Source organism: Thrips palmi, unplaced genomic scaffold (assembly GCF_012932325.1).
Source record: "Thrips palmi isolate BJ-2018 unplaced genomic scaffold, TpBJ-2018v1 HiC_scaffold_11, whole genome shotgun sequence".
NCBI lineage: Eukaryota > Metazoa > Arthropoda > Insecta > Thysanoptera > Thripidae > Thrips > Thrips palmi.
The window spans coordinates 738,395-748,019 of NW_023144622.1; the positions used below are offsets into that span (position 1 = coordinate 738,395).

Below are 9,625 nucleotides of genomic sequence, written 5' to 3' on the forward strand. Positions count from 1 at the left end.
AAATGAATTTTAATAGTGGGATTCAATACAAAGAAAGTAACATTCTCAGTTTAAATGCATACAGCAAAGCAGACGCCAATGTTGATTCAAAGTCCTGTCTAAACAACTCCACACCCCCATTTCATAGAAAGCAACAGCTGAAACACAGTCTTGGAATTGTAACATTTTATTATGAAGGGAAATTGATTTGTTTGTTTGTTTATTTCATCAACCATTCTTTAGAGTACAGTATTGCGCACTTAAATATAAATTAAGTGATTTAAGAGAACGTACCCAATTTGTCGGCCACCATCAGCTCGAGGGGGTGTCACGTTCCCAAGATATCAGACACTGCATTAATTATCAGACGTGGCATGGTGTTCTTCCAAAACATAGCAAGGGTGAAATGGTCTCAACACACTTCCATCTTGAGTAATTCAATCTGCAGAATATTCTGAAGTTTGGGATTCCCACTGAGTCGCAGCATGTCGAAGCCATATGTAATACCTAAGACAGAGAGAAACGTCAGTAAAGCATTCACAAAGGAAAATAGAGATATCTGGTAAAATCGTGAGATGATCAGTTCACTGCATGAATGTCCACAGGTTTAGATTCAGTTGGAATTTTTGACGAGAGCCGGCACACCGTTGGGTTAACCCCGAACACCTACCTTCTCGGGTGGTTTTCCGGAGAGTTCTTGAGCTTGTGCGTTTGATTGGTGCTCGCAAATCCACGAACAGAATATTTTACGACAATAGCCATGCTCTCAGATACAAATTATGAGGAAAATACAGGAAAAATCAAATTTATGCACAGAACCAGCCGGGCCAGAGAGAGCAGAAAGGGACAACAAGGTCTATTTTCACCAACTTTCGAGGATAACATTTGGAATATTTCAAACTGCTATCTAGGTAAAACTCGGTCGCTAAGAGACTCAGTTTCAAACAGAATCATCGAAATAACATCATATTGGTACGTGTTAATACAGTTTCCTTGGTTTTTATGTCGGAAAACTGGTTCGTGTTTTTCTTCCCGTTGTAGTGTAAGAATGGGGAAACCTTATTCGCGCCCTTTTTAGTGCCTACCCCCACCACGGTCTCTTTCCATACCCTGCCGCCCGCGTCTGTCTGTCTTCCGTGCCTCGGGCCTGGCCGGGCCTGGCTGGCCGAGACAGTGAGACTCGTCGCCCAGATGGGACTCGTTTGAGCAGATGCGTTCGGCCACACTCGGCGGCATTCGGCACATCGGTATCGTAGGTTCGGCTTTCTCGGACCTCTCTGTCGCACAACGACTCCCCGGCCGAGCCGCACTGCACGGGTCCCATGGCGAGCTCCAGTGCCGGGCTCTGGCTGACGGGCCTGGATCAGAGCGAGAGGGGGAGGGGGAGGGTGCGAGAGAGACAGACGAGGGCCGCCGCAGTCACCGAAGGGCCGCCGAAGTGACAATGGCAGGCCAGAGGGCCCAGGGCACGGCCAGGGCAGGGCCAGGGCAGGGCCAAGGCAGGGCCAAGACGGGGCCGTGTGTCTCTCTCGCACTCACGGGCCGTGCCGTAGGGGTGCGAGAGAGACAGAGCGACGGGCCGACGCTCGGCTCGGCGGACGGGGACAAGTCGGAGACTCTTAATCAGATCGGGCGCGGCTTTTGTGAGGCTAGGGCCGACGGCCGAGGGCCTGCCGACTGCCGACGTTTCCGTCGCTGTCTCTCTCGCACCCGGCCCGCCCCATGAGAGCGAGAGAGACAGAGCGACGAAAACGGCTCTCGGAATCAGTCTGCTGGAGCAGCCCGATGGCCGATGGCACCGCGGTGTGCGCCGAGTATCGCATTCCGTTTGCGAGCCGCGCCGCGGGCGGGTGGAGTGCACGTCGGCAAACTTTTGACGAGCAGCGAGGCCCTCGGCGAGGCCCTCGGCGAGGCCGCGGGAAAGAGGGAGGCTGTACAGCCGGGCCGGCCGCCAGCCGCCTCGCCAAATATTTACCGCACATTACGGCCGATAAACTATTCAGCGGTACAAACACCAACTTGGACGGTTATTTATCGGGAAAGGCCCCCGCTCTGCTTTTCCTCCTCCAGCGACGGCGCCCAGGGCCAGGGCGGGGGGCACCGCCACCTGCGCCCCGCCACCCCCGCACCGCGACCACGACGGCGTCCTGGAGCCCCCGCCGCGCCTGCAGACTGATTCCGAGAATCGTCGCTCTGTCTCTCTCGCACCTGTACGGGGCGCCCCATGAGTGCGAGAGAGACAGAGCGACGAAAACGACTCTCGGAATCAGTCTGCTGCACGCGCGTCGACCTCCTTGCGCGAGGTTCTTCGAGGCGGCCTTTGTGCCGCACGACCTGCCCGTCAGCGCGCCGTCAGCGCGGCGACGCGGCGTCCTGGTGCCATGCCAGCGGTGACGTCGGCCTGCCCCTTGACAGAGGCCGCCGCGCCAACCGGGCGGGGCGGGGTGAGGCGGGGCACAGTGGGCCAGAAGACCGGTGGAGGCGGCCAAAACTCTAGACGCGTTTCGAGCTCCAGCTGCGCTAAATGGGACTCGAACTGAACGTGTGACCCCACCAATGGATTCCTCGTTCGGAGAGCAATTCATTGGTGGGGTCACACGTTCGGTTAGAGTCATGTTTAGCGACTCTGGAGCTCAAAACGCGTCGAGAGTTTTGGCCGCCCCCACCGGTCGTCTGGCCCACTGTGCGGGGTGGGGCGGGGTGGGGCGGGGCGGGTTGAGGCGGGGCGGGGCGGGGCGAGGTTAGGCGGGGCGGGCAGAGTCAAAGTGTTCTGAAACTCGGCCGCCATGGTGGCAGGCCGACTCCGGACACTCCGGCCGTGTCACTCCGTCACACTCACGGCGTGCCTGGCGGTGCGAGGGAGACGGAGCGACCGCTTACTCGCCGCTTTACCCCCTGCACTTCATCTCTGGCCTCCGCCTGGCCGGGGCCTGGCCGGGGCCTGGCCGGGCCGCCCCACAGCGCACAGCGCGCACGGCATGGCTCCTTTCCAACGCGCTGGCAGTGCCATGGCACCGGCCCGGCTCGCCCGCCCTTTTCAATATCTCCGATTCCCACAGCCTCCAACCCCGGCTCCAATTTTTCCTCCCCAGCGGCGCCGCCATCGACGGTCCGACTTTCACCCTTTCCTGGTCTTTTATACTTCCTTTTATTTTTACTTGGGGATTTTTTTTTTCGCCGGCCTGTCCTATCGGGGTTGGGGTAGGGCGAGCGGGGGCGGGGAAGGGCGTGGGCTGCTGCCAAGGCGTCCGACGCGGTGCGTCCCGGTGCGTCCGGGCTGCCGCCATCCAGGCCGCCATCCAGGACGCCATCCAGGCCGTCCCGCACAGAGCGCAGCGCAGCACAGCGAGGCCCTTCGCCATACCGGATCAATAGGGGAGGCGAGGGGCGGGGCGGGGCGCGGCGGGGCGGGGCGCGGCGGGGCGGGGGCGGCGGGGCGGGCGCGGGGGCGGGGCGCGGCGGGCTGAGGCACGGTGGGGTGGGGGCGCGGCGTCCGGGGGAGGGTGGCCAACACGGGGTCACAGCCCGCTGCCGGCTCGCCGCCGCGCCGCCGCCCCGCCGCGCCCCCCGCGGGGCCCACCCCCGGCCGGCCGCGCCGCCGGGGAACATCTCCAGCACTCGCTACACTTGCAGACTGTAACGGGCCGCCCCAGCCGCCGCCCTCGTCGTCAGCGACGCCATCAAGGCGAGGCGGGGGTTCGCGTCCCAGCGCCGGCCGCCCCGCCCCGTCCCCTTTTGAGGCCGGAACGCCGCGGCACGCGCCCCGTGTGGGGCTGCAGGCCAGGCCGTGACTTACACGCCCCATTGCGCGCGGCACCGCGGTGCGCCCAGGCAGGCCGCCCCACCGGGCCCCGCCGGGCCCGCCGGGCCCCACCGGGCCCCACTGGGCCCCACGTCCGCGTTAATGGCGCGTCTCGGGCCGAGCGGGCGAGCAGCAGCGAGGAGCCCCAGGTGGGGCCGGGGGCTGAAAAACGCCTTGACCGCTGAGAAACACCCCTAAGAACCATAACCCCCCAAAAACGCCCCTAAAAAATTACAACCGGGAAAAAACACCTCAAGAAATCAGCCCAAAAAGTGACATTCCTTCTTGCAAATCAAGCGGACTGAATCGTCTCTCCGTCCGTGGCGGTGACAAACGCGAAGAAACGAAGAGAGAGTACACGCCCGGCCAGCCTTCCGCCCATATCGACTCAGACAAAACCAACGGCATGGCTGCGGCCACGCAAGCGCCCCACAGTGGGCCAGAAGACCGGCGCAGGCGGCCAAAACTCTAGACGCGTTTTGAGCTCCAGAGTCGCCATACACGACTCGAACCGAACGTGTGACCCCACCAATGGATTCCTCGTTCGGAGAGCAATCTATTGGTGGGGTCACACGTTCGGTTCGAGTCCCACTAGCGGCTCTGGAGCTCAAAACGCGTCTAGAGTTTTGGCCGCCTGCACCGGTCTTCTGGCCCACTGTGCGCCCCTCTCGCTCCCACCCCCGCGGCGACGGCCTGCCCCAGCCTGCCCACCGGCCAGGGCCGCGCGCATGCATCAAACACAAATGGACCGCCGTCACCCTCATCAAGACCCTCGCCAAGGCCACTCCGCCTCGCCGGCGCCCCCGGCCACCACCGCGCCCAAGAGCAGCGCGGCCAACATTACTGCAAACTGATTCCGAGGGCCGTTTTCGTCGCTGTCTCTCTCGCACTCATGGGGCGTCCCGAATGGGTGCGAGCGAGACAGAGCGACGAAAACGACTCTCGGAATCAGTCTGCTGGGGATAATGTCGCCGTGGGCGCCGCGCGGCGGAGAGGGTGGGGTGGAAGGGGGTGGGTGGGGCCACCGCCACGCTGCTACACGGCCCATTCCTACCGAAATGCTAATAGCGCGACAAACAGCCAACTAAACCGGGCCGGGCCTCGCCGGGGCCCTATGTGCCACCACAAGGGGGGCTGACTCCTATAATACTTCGTACACAGACCTATAATACTTGTATAATACCTATAATACTTACCCCATGGGTTACCAAAACGCGCTAGATTTTGGGGTGCAGGTTTCTGGTTCACTGTGAGCCCCTTGTCAATCCGTGGTAAACGGCGTGCACCCGATGTCCAGGCGGCGAGATAAAGCAAAATGGCCCCCGTCAGCCTCTGATGACAAGGTCCCCCTGAAGGCTCAAAGAGCGCGGCCAACATTACTGAAGGCTGATTGAGGGCCGGCCCTTTGTTTTCCACTAAGGGGCGTAATTCGGCAACCGGACAGGGAAAACGACTTCGGAACAGTATCTGGGGATAATGTTGGGGGGAATAATTACCTATACAGGCCTATTCCTACCAAATGCTAATACTTCGACACAGCTCGGGCGAGTCGCCGGGCCCTTGTGCCACCATGTGCTTCCGGGTGCCCGCCACGGCCCGCCACGGTCCCGTAGGTGAAACAATAAGCCCCTGGCCGCTCCCCAGCAAGCCAAGCAGGCAGCTCGGGGGCGCTCCGCACCTACGCCCTGCACGTACTGATTCCGAGCGTCGTTTTCGTCGCTCTGTCTCTCTCGCACCAATACGGGGCGCCCTTGAGTGCGAGAGAGACAGAGCGCGGAAGGTGCCTCTCGGGATCGGTCTGCTGGGCCTGCAGGCCTGCATACCATTAGGGGAGGGTCGCCAACACCTCGCCGGCGTGCCACTGCCAGGCCCTCGGCCAGGGCGCCGGGGTGCCGTGCCGCCAGCTGCACACAATCGCCCCACTCCTTATTCGCACCACGCCGTTCTTCTTCATTACAGTGGCGTGCCACACGGCGTGCCGCACGGCGTGCCGCTCCCCGCCCCACAGTGTGCCCCACAGCCCGCCTATTAGCAGGTGGGGCGTCTTTATCACGCCGCCCCTCTTCGCGCCACTCGGGCCGCGGAAACAAAGTCCGCAAGTCGGGAAGGGGGGGCACAGTGGGCCAGAAGACCGGTGGAGGCGGCCAAAACTCTGGACGCGTTTCGAGCTCCAGAGTCGCTAAATGGGACTCGAACCGAACGTGTGACCCCACCAATGGATTGGTCTTCGAACGAGGAATCCATTGGTGGGGTCACACGCTCGGTTCGAGGCCTGTTTAGCGACTCTGGAGCTCAAAACGCGTCTAGAGTTTCGGCCGCCTCCACCGGCTTCTGGCCCACTGTGCGCCGCGCTGTCTCTCTCGCACCCCGACGGGACGCCCCGTGAGAGCGAGAGAGACGGAGGAGCACGCGTCGCTGTGTGTCTCGGAGACGCAGCGGCCCGTCTTTGCCAGCCTGTAGGCGCGACGGAGCTGTGTCACCTTGCCGAGTGACACCCGAGCCGGGCATCCATCAGGCTATCCAGTGACGATCGACCAGGCGCCATCGAGAGGGTCACTTAGTCGAGGACGCCGCCGTCGAGGATGACGCCGCCGTCGAGGACGACGCCACCGTCGAGGACGACGCCGTCCAGGACGACGTTACCGTCGAGGACGACGTTACCGTCGAGGACGACGCCGTCCAGGACGACGTTACCGTCGAGGACGACGCCGTCCAGGACGACGCCACCGTCGAAGACGACGACGCCGTCCAGGACGACGCCGTCCAGGACGACGCCGTCCAGGACGACGCCGTCGAGGCCCCAAATCACGCGGCGTGTCCGCGGCCGCGACGAACATCCATCTTGGTATTCGCGCGGATTGGCGCGGATTGGCGCGCCTGTTGCGCCGCGCCCCTCGATTCCCCGGACACATTTTCTGCTCGTTTTTTCTCTCCCTCGCCGTTTTACACTTTCACCCCCTCCTCTCCCCGCCCCTGAGGGTGGACGCACGACGCACGCGGCGCGCACGCAAGCAGAGCCAACAGCGTGCCGACACGCCGACACCTGCCAGTTTATTTTATTGGCATTCGCGCATTCCCCTCTTCTTTTTTGTTGCAGAGTGGCGGGGGAATGAGGGTGAGTGCGGGGCGGGGTGGGCGGTGATAAGCGAAACAGCGAGTCGGAGGCTCATCGGGGCGGCTGGCCACAGACTCATACCGAGAGTCGTTTTCATCGCGCTGTCTCTCTCGCACTCATGGCGCGTCTCGTCTGGGTGCGAGGGAGACAGCGACGAACACGACTCTCGGAATCAGTCTGCTGGTTGGCTGGCTGCGACAGCTTGCAGCGGGCCGGACCGCACAGCCAGCCAGCCAGCCAGCCAGCCAGGCTGCCAGGGGGATGGACAAATTGATTTAGCAATTTGCAGGCAAACCGAAAGGTGGCGGGCCGGGCCGGGCCGGTTGGCAGAGAGAGGTGGACGCAGAGAGCGGAGCCGGGAAGGGCCCACGCCGAGAGGGCAACGCCAGGGGCGGGGCAGGGGGGGGGGGGGTTACGCCCGGAGCAGGGGCTGCATGGGGTGGGGCGTCGCGAACAGGGCGTCGACCCCCCGCCGCCGGGCAGCCCCCACGCCGCCCCCGCGCCCTGCCGCCCCAACCCCCTGGTGCCCCACCCTTGCACTCCAAACCTCATTTAATCCGACAACGGCTGATAAATGGTACGGTGAGATTCAAAGCAGGGGAAATATGATTTTCAGCATCATGGAATGCATTTCTTATGCCACAACAAATACAGACATTGTCAATCTCTCTCTCTCTCTGATTACAACCATGACATGCACACCGAAAAAAAGGAAACCTTCGCGGTTCCTTTTTCAACTTTTCCGTACAAACATGCGCAGCAAGCGAGAAGATTGTTAGATAGGTTACAAGCACAACTGGAGAATGGTCTTCATTCCTACAACACGCTGTAATACCATTTCAAAAGGGTAACAACACATAACAATAACTGGTAAGCAATACAACTTGAAATTATTCTGTCCATAGATAATAAATAAATGAAACGAATGAGTTCAAAACATACATGCATCTGAAACTGGCCAAGCACAGCAACTGGTCATTGCAGTAAGTCACTCCAGTCATGGGACCAGAATCAGATATAAAAAGTTAAATGTAATATCAAGCTTGAGATGTCTCTAATTATCTTACATTATCGTGAAAGAAATAGTGCGCGGTTTGAAGTGTTCAGTTTGATGGTACTCATAATACATGATTCACAAATTTTAAGTCAATGATCATGTGTCAAAGAAAGAGAACTAGAAATAAGTTATAAACTCAAATATATGGCAATTAAAAAATCAGAAACAAATGACAACAGCATTGGAGCAGTTGAAATATAGTATTTCAGGTCTCTCGTCGCCGCACATAAAATATTGCTTGTGTCTCCTCAGAGAGGGGTTGCGTGATTGATTGATTGAATAAACAGAATAAAATACAAAAAAGTAAGTAAAAATTTTGAACAACAACAGGGACATATTTACATAGCAAGAAAGAATTTAGACTGTTACATTTATAAAATATGAATCCATGATGCCCCTAAAGTGGCTCACGGTCTGCTGCAGCTTCAACCAAACATTATTAAAATCATATAAGTAATTGAATACTTCCATGAATGGATAATTATGTAGGAAAATAATGTAAAGAAATCCAAATGCATAACACAATTTACAAAGCAGAAATTTTGAAACTGTAAAATATAATATTCTACTGACTGCTCCCTTCACAAAGTGAGGTTATGCCACAGTCTTACAAATATTGAGTTTCTGACTACAGTCCACCACACTGCACACTTCGACACCGTCCGACACGCAAAACATCACGTTTTCCATGTTAATGTGTTAGAAACACCACACCACAGCCCCAATTCGAAGGAAAGAGGTTAACCCGTCCAGGTAAATAAATGCCCGAGGAGAGAAACAGACGCCGCCCTTGCTCACCTAAATCCATGTCAAAACGCAGCCGAACGCAGCGCGGTGCAGATCGCCGGCGTCCAGTGCGGCGAGTATCCAAGGTATCCGTCCGAGCGGCACGACTCGCAGCAAAACGCCAAAAGGCCAAACAAGCGGCGGCACAGCCGAGCGGCTCGTCTCGTCCGTCGCACCACTGGAAGTAGGCTTTGCCCGAGGAATCCGAACCGCTGCACTCGCGAGTCCGACTAGACGCACTTCACAGCACACACTGCAGCACTGCACCAGCCTGGCCGGCCCTGCGGCCCTCCGGCGACGACCTCAGCGTTTCCCAGTCGGCAGCCGCGACCCGGCCGCGGTAAACTCGCCGATATTTCCAACTCTCCACATCCCTACGTCAGCAGCAGCCAGCCGGCCCAGGGCAGCCCGCGGCCGTCAAGCAGTTTTCTCGCGCGGACCGTCGCCGTCGTCGCGGTGTCCGCGGCCTTCACCGCGCCTCTCTCTCGCACCGCCGGGGCCAAGCCGCGCACCGCGCACTCCAATTTCGGCCCGCAATCACGCCAGCGTCCGCACCACTGGAAAATTTGGCACGGCCAAAGAGGGTTACGCCCGTCGAGAAGTGAATGTTTATCCCACAAGGACTCGACTCAACACCGTCGCCGCGCCCGTTGCACGCTGGGTAGGCTGGCACGGCCCACTGAGGCGCTGCGATCGCGCTCGGCTCGGCCCGCTCGCCGCGTCGCGGCCGCGCTAGGGGCGGGGCCAGGGGGTGGAGGGGGGACACCGCGCTGCTCCGCGCTCGCGCTGCAACTTGCGCAAAAACAGCGAAAACGGCGCAAGATGGCACTGCCGACGGCCTGCAGCCAGGGGCTTTCATCTGTCATTTCCGCGTGAGTTCGACGCT

The 9,625-nt window shown here is 59.5% G+C and overlaps 1 protein-coding gene across 1 annotated transcript in view; it reads right to left on the minus strand.

Annotated features, from left to right (window-relative positions):
- The window catches only part of LOC117639271 (catenin delta-2), a 45,515-nt gene extending 36,105 nt beyond the window's left edge, over positions 1–9,410 (minus strand). The window contains exon 1 of the mRNA XM_034374777.1: positions 8,752–9,410. The gene's annotated coding sequence lies outside the window, so the exon portion shown is untranslated. The remainder of the gene's footprint in view (positions 1–8,751) is intronic.
- Between the last annotated feature and the right edge of the window lie 215 nt (positions 9,411–9,625).